Source organism: Pinus tabuliformis, chromosome 5_2 (assembly GCF_031772625.1).
Source record: "Pinus tabuliformis cultivar Carrire ecotype Pingquan chromosome 5_2, CPIR1, whole genome shotgun sequence".
Lineage (NCBI taxonomy): Eukaryota > Viridiplantae > Streptophyta > Pinopsida > Pinales > Pinaceae > Pinus > Pinus tabuliformis.
The window spans coordinates 1,015,364,292-1,015,377,958 of record NC_142306.1 but is presented as its reverse complement, the minus strand read 5'-3'; the positions used below and the strand labels follow the sequence as shown (position 1 = coordinate 1,015,377,958).

The window sequence follows — 13,667 nt, the reverse complement described above, 5'->3', positions numbered from 1 at the left end:
AAAATTAATGCTACCTATCTAAGAAAAACAACGAACACACAAATGAAAATCAAAGATTGAAAAAATGAAATCTAATGACTTACGATTATACAAATTGAATAAAATCTACCCTAACTTAATCGAAATATATAAAAAAGAACGAAGCGTATTGTTGTTGTTTGCTGCTTGCAGGTGGAGACACGCAGCTCGATGAAACTTGGACGGCGGAGAGAGGCAGTACGCAGGTAACAAGGGAGCTGCGAGTATGGAAGGGGGAGCAAGATTGTGAGAGCAGCGAAAGATGGGCTGTGGGTTTCTATGGCAGGCTTAGAGACAATGCTGGGAGAGAAGAAATGCGAGGACAGGGATGGGGATAGCGTGAATGAGCAGCTGATTGAGGTTTGCGTGGTGGCTGAGGATGCCAGAGGGAAATGCGTGGAGGACGAGGGTTTGGATGGCTGCGTGAGGGTATGGCAGCAAAATGATGCAGACTTTCTTTTTATTTTTATTTTTTGCAGGCTTTGGTAGTGTGGAAATGACAATGGCAACGAAATAAGGGATTGAAACAGTGCAGAGAGCAGATGAAGGGAGAGTGAGGGAAAGGGATCGTAGCCACAGAGGGAGACTGCAAGGATGGATGAGCGATGTGAGGACAGAAAGGAGATGGCTACGTGAAGGCTGGATGATAGCTGCAGAGGGAGAAGGAGGCCACGTATATAGGCAAAGGGTTCAGATTGAGACTGCGTGGAGAAAAAGATAGGCAGGCAGATGGCAACGGATTTGGAGATGGCAAAGCAACGATGGTTTTCCACAGCTCACCCAAACAAATTTTCAAAATTTTCCTGTAATGAAAACCCCAGGGAGCAGCAAACAGGTGGCCCAGAAAACCCTCAAAAATTTCCGGAAATCTTAATAAAAATTTTAAATCGTCCTGCTTCAGATTTGCCTGATGAAAACCCCACAAAATTTTTCCAGATCTGAAATAAATACCCCTGCAAGAGCTGATTCTGAGGCTAGATCTTACCCTCTAGGGCCTAGATCTGGTTTCAAACAAGAATTCTTCTTCAGATCTGCAACCTGTGATGACAAAAACAAAACACCCAGAAACAAAATATACAATGATGAAATTAAAACCCCAAAAACCCAGTTAAATAATTACAGTAATTACAAGCTGAAGGCTCTAAGTAGCCAGATCTATCATTATGCCACACATATTTTTTAAAATTTTAAGTTTAAAGTGAGGTGCTTCAGAGAAAACCCTTCATGCATCAACAATGGAAGTTCTAATGACAAGCCTGGGATTCAATCAAGCTGGGCCCTTCAGAAAATGCTGATCAGGAGTTGGCTGGTCCAACTGAAAACTTCCCTGAATGCCTGATGATCTCAAAATCAAAAATTTCCTGCACAACTCAATTCAACCATTAACATAGAGAGAGAAAACGACAATAAAATTCAGATTTAATGGAGATACCTGCCATTATATTCAGAATTTAAACTACCATTCAAATCCTGTGATCAAACAAGATACCTATGCTTAAATCACTCTTCATAAAGCTATCATCAATGGCTGAAAGGAAATCTATGCATGAAAATAAAACATCTTACAACATTTCAACGAAGAGTAACACCAGCAGGAATTAACCCCAAAGTCTTTCTTTATTGCACATGAAAAACGATTACAAGAGAGCTTTCACTTAGCACATGACTCCAAGATCAAATCATCTCAACTGACAACTGACCTCCTATTTCAAGACAAATATTCCAACGGCTAGTTTGAGTGATCCTTGTCAAAGTGATCACAACCGTTGATGAGGATCAAAATTAATCTCATTCGTCGAAATTTAAAATTATTGAGGAAATTCGAAATTATCAATTAAATGCATTTTAAATTAATTCAAAAATTAAAATTTTGAATTAATTTCCTCAAAATTTTGACTTTGACTTAACTCTAGGGACCAAGGGCATAAAATTTAGCAAAATAATCAATTAACTTTAGTCCCTGGACCTTTTAAAATTTAATTTTTTAAAGGACCCTCGAATTTAGCTTTAGGAAAATTTAAATTTACCTAGGACTTAGGACTTATGAGGGGATAAATTATTTTTCTAACCCTCAAGACATTTTACATCATGATTTTTACATTTTTACATCTCAAGGGGGAAAACCCATTTGATATAGACCCTCATAGACTACCCAGTTCTGCGACACAAACATAATCTAGCAGATCAAGCAATTTGTAATAAAATAACCTAACAAAATAGTTAGGATTATTCCCAAATCACTTTTACATAAACTCGATCTAACACACTAGGACTCCCCGAAGATTCTAATGACAAAATCCATTCTGGCTTTGGGGTAAGGCTGAAGGAAAACTCTGTCGACCATGGATCAGTGAGACAAAAAACCTTCCGGAATGTAGATCATCACCAGAAAATTAGGTTTACTTAGGCAATTACATACATGACACAAATCTGCTGAGATTATTTACAATTTACACATGCAGACTGGGTTTACAATATAACATGATCAGGCTGATGATGATAGTCGAACGACACGGACACATTGATCAAGCGCTATCCCTTTTGGGAAAAAATGGGTGTACTGCTATGGGTCGTTGACACGTAGTGGTCAACATTTGGCTCTACTTGGGGACACGTTGCTGCACTATAGGAGTTTGAGAATCCAGAATCTGCATCCACGCAACACACAACAAAACATAAGTAGCGTCCATCCAAAAATCATCATATAACATTAAGCACAAGAAAGATATAAGCTCTTCATTTATTAACTATCTAGTAACATGAAAAGTAAATCTAATCCTAAAACAGAAATGAAATGCTGAAAAGACAAGGAGTAGGGTTAGAAATACAATACAGAGGATGCCCCATGGCATCAGATGTCATCTTTGAAGAATAGCTTGAGCATTTGGCCATTTGCAGGTAAGTCAAGTGGTTCACCATCCAATCTGCTCAAGTGGAATGAGTTTGGCCCAGCAATGTCTCGGATAATGTATGGTCCCAGCCACAAACTGTCAAATTTCTTATGTTTTCCCGGTTTTTCATTCTTGCGATCCCAAAGGAGTACCATATCTCCAACCTGCAAAGATCTAGATCGAGATGATTTATCAAAGCTTTTCTTAATGTTAGATTGACTTTTACATATATTATCAAAAGCTATCTTACGAGCTTCATCCAACTCCACAATTTGATCAATTCTATTTTGAACAACATCTTTATTAGTGGAAAAATGTTGAAGGAGTTGATAAGCTGGCAATTTCAGGTGCACAGGTAAGGTTACATCCAAGCCATAAACCAATTCAAAGGGACTTTTACCAGTAGCTTTCTTTTTAGTGATCCTATCTGCCCATAAAGCATACTTGATTTTGCTATCCCAAGCCCGCTTATTATCTCCTACTATCTTCTTGATAATGGTTATGAGATTTTTATTACTTGATTTAGCAAGACCATTATCCTGAGGAGTAATTTGATGAATGAGATAAGACAATGCCAAAAAAGACGAAAATTATGAAGAACTAAAAGCCTTGGCATTATCAGTAGTGATTTTAGCAGGGACACCAAATCTAGTAATGATATTATTTTCAATGAAATCCATAATGACCTTTTCAGTGGCATTATTAGCAGGGATGGCTTCAACCCATTTAGTGAAATAGTCGGTAGCAGTCAAAATCCATGAGTAGCCATTGCTAGAATTTTCATGAAACTTCCCGATGAAGTCCAGGCCCCAGTGTTGAAAAGGTGCCTCCACAACGACAGGTTGTAAGGGCACGGCAACAAGCTTCTGTTTCCCAATGAACAATTGGCAGGCTTGACAACGTCTAACAAACTTATGCACATCAGAAAAAATCGAAGGCCAATAATAACCAGCTCTCAGAATCTTGTGGGTAGTAGTTCTAGCAGCATAATGACCACCACAAAATCCTTAATGAAACTCATAAACTAACTTCTTGGACTCAATTTCGTCAACACACCTAAGTACAATGCCCTCAGGATTTCTCCATCCAAGGCCATCTTTCATGAGGCAATACTTAGTGGCTTTTAATCTAAGAGCCCTTCTCTTATGAGCGACTAAATGGTTAGGACATGTAAGACTTGACAAGTAATAAATAATGTCCTTGTACCACTTATGCTCTCCTAAGCTCTACAGCTCAGGCAAAGATGAATCGTTAAGACAAATCAAACCAAGAGCTTTTTCATTACCTTCGGTCATCATTTGAGCCAAGCCTTGGCCTTTGACTAACTTGGTGGGTCTAATCTTTAAATCATATTCTTGTATTTTAGTAACCCACCTAGCACGAGTCCCTAAGCAATCGGTTTGAGTTAATATATCTTTAACCACAAAATGTGGGACAAAAGCAATGATTTTGGAATAACCCACATAAGTCTTGAAATGCTTAAGAGATTTGACTTAGGCATAGGCTTGCTTTTCCATGGTATTGTATTTTAATTCAGAATTTTGAAGCGCTCTACTCATGAAAGCAATAGGCTGCTCATGACCATCCTTATTTTTTTGCAATAAGACACCAGCAATGGTATCTTCAGAAGCGAAAGAGAAAATCATGAAATCCTTAGAGTAATCGGGACTAACTAAAATCGGGGCTCGTGCAATAGCACCTTTGATTTCCTGAAAAGCCTTTTTGCCGTCTTCTTGCCAAACAAATTTTACATATTTTTCAGAAGACTTTGAATAGGCTTAGCTACTTCCGCATAATTTGGATAAATCTTCTAAGAAAATTTGTTTTCCAAGGAAAGACTGAAGGGATTTAAGATTATGGGGAAGAGGAATCTTTTGCCTCAACTCTTTCAGGATCAGTCTTGATTCCATCTTTAGAAATGATGTGACCAAGTAATTTCCCTTTAGTTACTCCAAAAACATAATTAGCCGGATTTAAATAAATCCTGTACTCTCTACATCTATCAAAAACTTGCCTAAGATGACTTACATGACTAATCCCAACCTTAGAAAAAACAGTAAGATCATCCTGATAGATATCGATAAATTTCCCAATTAAACCTTTGAAGGCATAATCCATAGCCCTCTGAAATGAAGCCCCAACGTTGGTTAATCCAAACGGCATTCTATTTTATTCGGAAGTACCCCATGGTGTGGTGAATGTAGTCTTGTGACGATCCTCCCTTTTAACCCATACTTGATTATATCCAGAAAAACCATCTAACAATGACATCATTCCAGAACTAGTCACTCTTTGCAACATAGTCTCCATGTTTGGCAAAGGGTAATTATCTTTCTTACATGCTAGATTAAGGTTTCGAAAATCGACACAAAGTCTTATTGTACCATTCTTTTTCCTAACAATCACCAGGTTGGAACACCATGTTGAATGCCTCGTCTGAGCAATAATCCCTGCTGCAAGCATCTTTGAAAGCTCCTTTTGAACCAGAGGGGCTAACTTAGGATTTATCTGCCTAAGCTTTTGACGAAAAGGTTTAGCATTTTCATCTTTCAAGGGGATAGTGTGTTCCATGATATCTTCCCTATAACCTTTCAATTCATCATAAGAAAATGCTAAAACATCCCGATATTCACGAAGTAAATTGGTTAACTTTTTTCTTTCTTCAACATTAGTACCCTTACCAATTTTAACAATCTTTGGATCCCTAGAAGTACCAATGTTTACCTCGATGTATTCGCCTGGATCCATTTTATTTTCCTCTCTCAACTTTGTGGCATCATGCCGATCAAAGTGCTGCTCTAAAGAAACCACATTCCTAGGAGTAGGATTTATGATATCCTCATGATCATCAGATCCATCCTCCTTAGAATCTATCCGAAAATTTTCAAACTCATCCAAATTGTCAAGAAAACGGATCACCTATTTCTCATCATCAAAAACTTGCCAATGCTCTGAGTTATTTGGAACAGAAGGCCTAAATATAACTTCCATTTTTATCTTATCCTTAATCAGCCCATCAGATAATTGCAAAGTAGAAGCAGCTACAGCAAGCTCATTTGCTGAATTATTCTGCTCTCTTGGGATAGCCTCCAAGTCGAGGGCATCAAAGAATTCCATATTATCCCATACAACATTTCTATAGTTCTTTAACCGTTGATTTTTACATGTGAATTTATTTTTAATTTGCATGATAATTAAGTCAGAATCCCCCTTGACGCTAATGTAATGCCCAGAAATTGGAAAACAGGAAACATGTAAATGCTCATAACTGGAAAACAGGAAGCTTAAAAACTTAATTTTTGCACTTACCTGAACTGCTAGCTGATCCCGTGCAGTTGACGATGCTGTTGATGTTGAGCTCCAATTACCCAGGGAGACCAATTCCGCCCAGCCTGATTGAGTAGAAGCTGGCTACTCAATCCAGCAAGCTTCTCACAGAAGCCCACTGTCCCCCGTGCCCAGAACCTCAGACGGACTAAAGCTCTTCCAGTAGCAAATCTCTCTCACTGCTCAATTCCTCCTCCTCTGGTTTCACTGCTCAATTTCCCCCCCCGTTCTCGGTTCAAAAATTCGGTTTTAACCCCGGGCCTGGCGGTGGCCGCCCTCCCGCATGCAACCACCGCCTTCCCCTGTCCCGACACGCCTTCAACGCATACGGCTCTCTCTCCCTGCTGTCATATGCGCTCTGATATGTATCTTATGGGAATTAAACGTCCCCCCTTGAATAAGGGTCTTTGATGTATATCATTTAGTTTCATAAAGTTAACTTATATTTTACAAAGTTTCATTTATAATTATATGTTATAAAGTTAATTTATATATTTTGTAAAATTTAATATATATAGATTTTATAAAGTTTAGAATTATATTTCATAAAGTTTAATAAATTTATATTTATAAAACTTAAATAAATTTATTATTTAAAATTCATTACATTTGTTTTATTATAAAGTTTGAAACTTTATGTAGTGGATTAGTTTAGATGGGCCATTACATACACTCCCCCTTAGAAAAACTTCGTCCCGAAGTTGAAATTTTAAGTTTATAATTTTGATGGATAAATTTTACCCTATCCAAGTTCCCAAGCTATTCTAAAATCATCCTATCCTTCCTAATCTCTTCCGCTCCCATCCTATCCGTCCTCCATAGTTACCAAGTTCGAATTCGAATTCGAATTCGATTCGATACGATAAAAATTCGAATGAAAAAAAATTAATTCGCAAAAAATTCGATAATAGACAGCATAAAAACATTTTTTTTCTTAATTTTTTCTCAATTTATTTTGAATTATGAATATTTTTTTATTAATTTTAAATAATATAACAATATTAGAAATAAAATTACTATTCATCTTTTCTCTCGGAAACATCAATCTTTCCATAAATAAAAACTAATTAAATTAAGTTACTTCACACATTTCGGTTTCCATGATTGAAAAAACAGAAATTTTCTAATAATAATTTTACCTTTTATTTTGTTCTGCCTTTTTAACTTTTTATTTTCCTTCTTTATATATGCCATCTAAACTCTTTATTTCGATTCATAGAATCCTTTAACAATGAAAAAATAAGCTATTTTCACTTATTTCTGTTATTGAAAAAACTGATTTTTTCTAATTTCACTGATATTTTCAATTTTTACTTTCTTTTTCTGCTGGTCATTTTTCTTCTTTCCCTATATTCCATCCCGCTTCTATCTCTCTTTTCAAAGTAATGGCCTCCTCCCGTCTCACTCTGCTTCCCTCATTCGGTCCGTTAAGTGTTGGGAGGAAAACATTGCGACTGAAACCCTCTCAATTGGTAATGCTTTGGGGTTTGAATTTGTATTATTTACATCGATTTATTTATTTATGGTTATACTCGTACAGAATTACAGAGATTATGACCATTTTTCTATCCAGATATACCAGTAATAGTTGGATTGACTTTGAAATGGGTAACTGTTTACCAACCCTAACTCCTTGTCATTTTCAAATTTTCCATATATGGTAAGAAGGCATCCTGCGCACAGAATTAACAAACTGCATTAACCCCGCGATTAACCTTTAATGCAACGAATCGGATTGAATTTCTGCGAACTCGATTAACCTTTAATGCAACGAATCGGATTGAATTTCTGCAAACTGTTCGGCGAACGAACCGAATCGGTGAATTTCCGTATTGTTTCCCCGAATTCGGGCGAACTTGGTAACTATGCCGTCCTCTACTGGAGTATGCCATGGCGTCAGTTTTACTGACCTAACCATTCATAAACTCTAAGGTGGCAGCGTCGATTATAGCGACCTCATTCCCAGTAGGCATCCGGCAGTCATCATCACACGTCTAGGGGAGCGTGATTCACACAGTCCTCCCATGACCCCAGGGTTCGGAGGATAAACGGTGGGCAACACCTCCACCCCTTCTAGTATAATTTAGGATTAACACCCTATCATAGAATCAGTTGGAACTTTAATTGTTCTGAGGTTTTGTCATCACGTGGTCATCCCGGTAACTGTCTATTACCTGCAATCATACACTTATCTATGCATCTGTAAAACGTGCATCAGCATATTCAAGATAACTCACATATTATTCCCTTATTAATTCATTTATGATACTACAGTACAACATATTTTTCCATATTCCATGTATGTCTTTTGACTTTCATCTAGAATGTATTCACTTCCTGATTTTTATCCCATTGATCATATTGACATGTATAAATAAATCAGATCTATAATATCTTAATTTCTATCAGAAGTAAAATCATTCAACTGTCTTAACTTTACTTCGACAACTATAATTTAGTAAAATGAACCATATATATTGTTTTGGTATCCATGTACCAGCAGGAATTAAACATCTATTATTTTGGTATCCATGTTCCAGCAGGAATTAAACATATATTATGCCACAAAATTTCATGTTTATCCATAATCATTCAAAACGTTTCTGAGTCTCTGATTGTAGTGAAGTAAATATATACTAAACATAGTGTAAGGTTCTTCAAAATGGACATAAATTAGGGTATCTCTGGCATATGTCCTCCGTATTTTCCCAAGCTGCTGATCCAGGACTATACTTGTCCCATTGGACTTTAACTTGGTCCACTAGGCGGTTCCTCAGCTGTCGAACTCTACGTTCCAGTATACGTAATGGTTCGACCGTTACGATTCCCTTGATCCATACCTGAAGATCCCGCTATAGTAGGTTGATGCGCTGCTTTGTCGTTGCTGATTACTGCATGAATTCTATGATTATCTTGATTGTTTGGTATTGGTCCCTCTCCAGTCCTATGCGACATATTCGACGAATCTTCAGGGCAATCCCGTTGAAAATGCGGTCCCCCACATCCCCAACACTTTAGCGGCATTGATCCTCTTGGCTCAGGATGTGAATTTCTAGAGAACGAGCTTCGTCCTCTCATGCTGATTTCTCTCGAATTTCTACCTCTGTTGGCAGTCCCTTGAGATGACCATGACCTAGATTTCGATGATTCCGAGGCTATAGTGTTTACTGCCATGGGAGCTCTTGTTACAATGTTTCTAGAGGTAGACCTGTTATCGTAAGGTGGCCTTGAGCTACCTTCGTTGATAAAGTTTCGAGGAGTCTTTCCAGGAAATCCTGATTGTAAAGGTTCAGCTAGCCCTATCTCTTTTCAGATTCCAAGGTGCTCTTCTGCATAACGACCATACTCAACCGCCTCGGCTACTGATGACGGTTTCCACATTCTTACCAAGGCTCTAATGCGAGGATTTAACCCAAATATGAAGCGTTTAGCTTGACGTTCATCAGAATCTAAGTAGGGAATGTATTTTACCAGCTCCATAAACCTTATTTCGTACTCTTCCACCGTTTTATTTCCCTGAATTAATGTATGAAAGGCCCTCGCTTGCTGTTGTTGAAAGTATGGAGGTAAGTACTTTGCGCGGAACCTTTCCTCAAATAGTTCCCAAGGAACATTATCCGATGTAAGGTGCAGCTGCTTCTCCAGATTTCCCCACCAAATTAAGGCACTCTCCTTTAATTGAAACACGACAATTTTTGTTTTTGCCGAAGGCGAATATTCTCTTAACCTAAAGCATCGGTTCATTCCTTCCAACCATGCTTCAGCGCGTTCACCAGCTCGACCTCCTGAAAATTCAGGGAGTCTAATTTTCTGAAGCTCTCTAGAGATGTCTTCTCTCGATCCTCTGGGCTCCAAATTTTTTGGTTCCGCTGAACTGGTGGCTACATGCTGAAATTCCTCTTTGTTTTTAGCCTTAGTTGATTCCTTTAATGTCTCCAATAAGGCTTCCAAAGAGTTCATTATCACAGTCAACTCTGGCGCTGGAGCGTTTGATGTTGACAATGGTCTTGGTGGTGACGATGGTGATGGGGATGATGATGGCGGCATTAATGGTGATGATGCTGCCTGGTCACGTCGTCGTCGCTCATACGTCCTTACCATGGTAATGGTCCCTGAACACATAATAAAACTTCTATAAAAATTTGGGGTGGATAACCGAATTTTAACACAATTTTCTTTTGCAACATCACATTTATAAACGGGTATAGTTTTTGCTATTTTTACCCGCTAGGCGGATCTTACTGGTACCGAGGTCAAGGAGGGTGGTCTCGCGACCTCCTTGTCCTAATGCAGGGTATTCTATCCTAATATGAAGAATGCAATAGTGTTCTATTCAGTATTGCCACATATAATTTGTAGAAAACAAATAGTCTATTTCACTTAGGAGAATAATAACCAATAACTGCGACAATATTAAAAATTTCACACCAATGCTATCCAAGAAAAAGTGAATTTGATACCCTTTCCTTGAAGGCATTTTTACTCCATTCACTTAGCTCAAATAGAAGCATAACATAGATGGTTGGAAATCTTATTCCAAGACCTTTCCAACAGTATATGACACTCCCTCAAACTCCTCATGGTTGAGGAGATATGAATTTTTGAAGTTTATTAATTATGCATTTTAGCAATTCGCTCAAGGAAAATTCGAATCTGTTTAAACAAGCAACGAAAATAAGGGTTTTGGCACAGTTTTTCTTCATTCAAGGACACTCATCCAGTTCAGGAGTGTAGTTGGTTTGAATCCCACCAGGTATGAGATGTAATCAAACACTCGTGATCCTCATGGAACAGCGCTCGAGGGGCCCTCACAGCCCCCTAGATTTGTAGCTGCTATGATACTGTATCAGAAAACTGAAGGCAATCAAAACAAAACATGAACAGAGATAACAAATGATCACAGCACAGTTTGATATTAATTGAATAGAGATACATGAATAGTATACATATCACTATGCCGGTATGCCCATTATTATAGATGGGTAAGCCAACTTTAAACAGCTGACATAAAACCTGTAGCACCGAGAAGCATAACAACAGCTTAAAACAGTGAGCCACAAGATCAACAGTAAATATTTATCAAGACCGTCACTGAGTCCTCACTCCATTGAATAATGCGTTGAAATAATAATTGCAGCTTGGAAAGGAAATATACTGTTGGAAAGGTAGAGCGGCCACCGCCAGGCCCATGGATAAAAACCGGCAGCCTGGATCGAGAGAAGGGGGAGAAACCAGAGAGGGGCAGAGAGAACCGGAAGCAGAATTTCACCAGGAGAAAACCAGGAGAAGATAATTGTCTATTGGAAGAGCTTTCAGCGGTCTGAGGTTCTGGGCACGGAGGGACAGAGAGCTTCTGTGAGCAGCTTTCTGGATTGAGCAGCTAGGTTTGCTCAGTCTGGTTGGGAGGTATTGGTCTCCCGGAAATTGGACCAAAATAGCCACGGCATCACCAGCAGCAGAATCACCAGTTCAGTAGCAGAACCAGCAGCAGTTAAGGTAAGTACAAATTAATTCTTCAGGCTTTCTGTATTTCAGATTTTAGTTATTGTGTTTTGTCACTACACATGGTATCAAGGAAATATAATAATCTAGTTGGACACAAAGATAGCCTTTATTGTGATTGCCGTCATAATTTCAATGTCAGTATATAGGAGTATCGTATCCATTATATTTACTTGAGGGATTGTACAGCTTAGGCAATTTACAATTTGTTAGTATTATGGTGCTATACAATTTCCAAAGTTGTTCTGGAGACCATACAATAATCGATATTCCAATTTCTTGTTTCTTAGTATCTGGTTTTTCATACAGTTTGTCGTAAATATTTTTCTATAAATATAAGATGTATTTTTTTTCAAATATTCAACTGTATATATCCGGAATGGGAACAAAACATACAGAGCGCATACCATGCATATTATAATGCATTGTGTAGAACATATACCGAAAGTACCAAACAAAGAAAGCTTACAGAACATAGGATTGCCAATGCTTGTACTTTCTACTGTTTGGTTAACCATGCAATTATTTAACCCAGCAAATGAATTTTTCTATGGTAAATAAAATCTGAAAACTACAAACAGAAAGTCACCTGGCACTTTAATTCAGCAAATAGCAGTGGAAAATAACCCAGAGAAAATTAGACGAACAACAGTTATTTTAACCCTCCAATCTCTCTGTGCAGATATCTAAATCCTGTCAGCCTCAGCACATACGGACAATATCTACTCTCCGTTCAATAACAGTTGTCTTCCCGTGAAACGTTGAGACATTTGAGTCCTGGCCATATTAAAATATTCGATTGAAAGCGTGAGGCGGGGATCGAATTTGCAGCATAAATTAATAGCCCGGAGGCAATTGAAGTGTAAATACTATCAATATTCCGGCCAATTTTGCGAGTTTAGCAAGTTTTTGAGATGTCTGATGTATGCCGAATCCAATTCTGGATGCTCTTTTATTGAACTCGGACTGCACAGAACCAACAGATCTTGATCCTGCATACCTTGTGTTATCAGCAGATCCATTGGATTGCGAAAATTTTGAAAAAGAATAAGGCTTCCGTAATCTCTCTACAATTGTCTGGAATTCTACTGTCCTATCCCGATGAGATTTGCTGGCCGTCGGAAGTTTCTCCTTGAAGAATCCCGCCATCGCCTCGGATAACTTTGAGCACGCAACGTACTCTCCTCCCTACGTACCTCCTGATTATCTCTCCATTCACCAGTACAGCAGGGTTTGATGTATCCATTGTCAAGTAAAACCTTGCTAAATTTTCGTTTGAAGAATGACAATCAAAAACCGTTTTAAAACCCTGCTAAATTTTCGTTTGAAGAACGAAAATCAAAAACCCTTTTGTAACCAGAGAATGACCATTGCCTGACAATGGCTGCCGGAGCTCGATCGGACGATTAATGGCGGAACACGAGGTTTTTGCATTCGCATAGAGAGATGCTATTAACTGTACTTGTAAATGAATATTTTGGATAAACAGGACATGTGAGATCTATGAGGTTTTGGCGGGCTTGCAATTCGAAATACCAGCCAGAAAGATGCGCAAGCGCAATTGCTTTTTGAATTTCTTTCCACCAAAATGCAACTCGGAAGGTCAAGCAAAAACGAGATTGATGTAGGGTAGAAACTCTAATGATGATTGCGTCTGCGTATCTCTTTCCTTGGCTGAAAACTGCAAATATATGCCTATACCCAGATCTACAAATTTAAACAGTAATTACCATGACCCAGTTGCAAAAACGAATATGTGCCAAAATCCCCTGCAGTTCTGTTTCTCCGATCCGTAACGGAGTAAAGTTAACAAAGAAATTAATCTGCAAGGATCCCGAAACCTAGATAAATTTAACTGAATTCGACATATCTAGGGTTCCCGAGAGGGCTTCAAAGATATTAATTGTGGTGGTATTCTGGATCACGGTT

The 13,667-nt window shown here is 38.3% G+C and overlaps 1 protein-coding gene across 1 annotated transcript in view; it reads left to right on the top strand.

Annotated features, from left to right (window-relative positions):
* Window positions 1-13,667, top strand: part of LOC149162717 (uncharacterized) — an 80,980-nt gene that overhangs the window by 32,537 nt on the left and 34,776 nt on the right. The window lies entirely within an intron of this gene.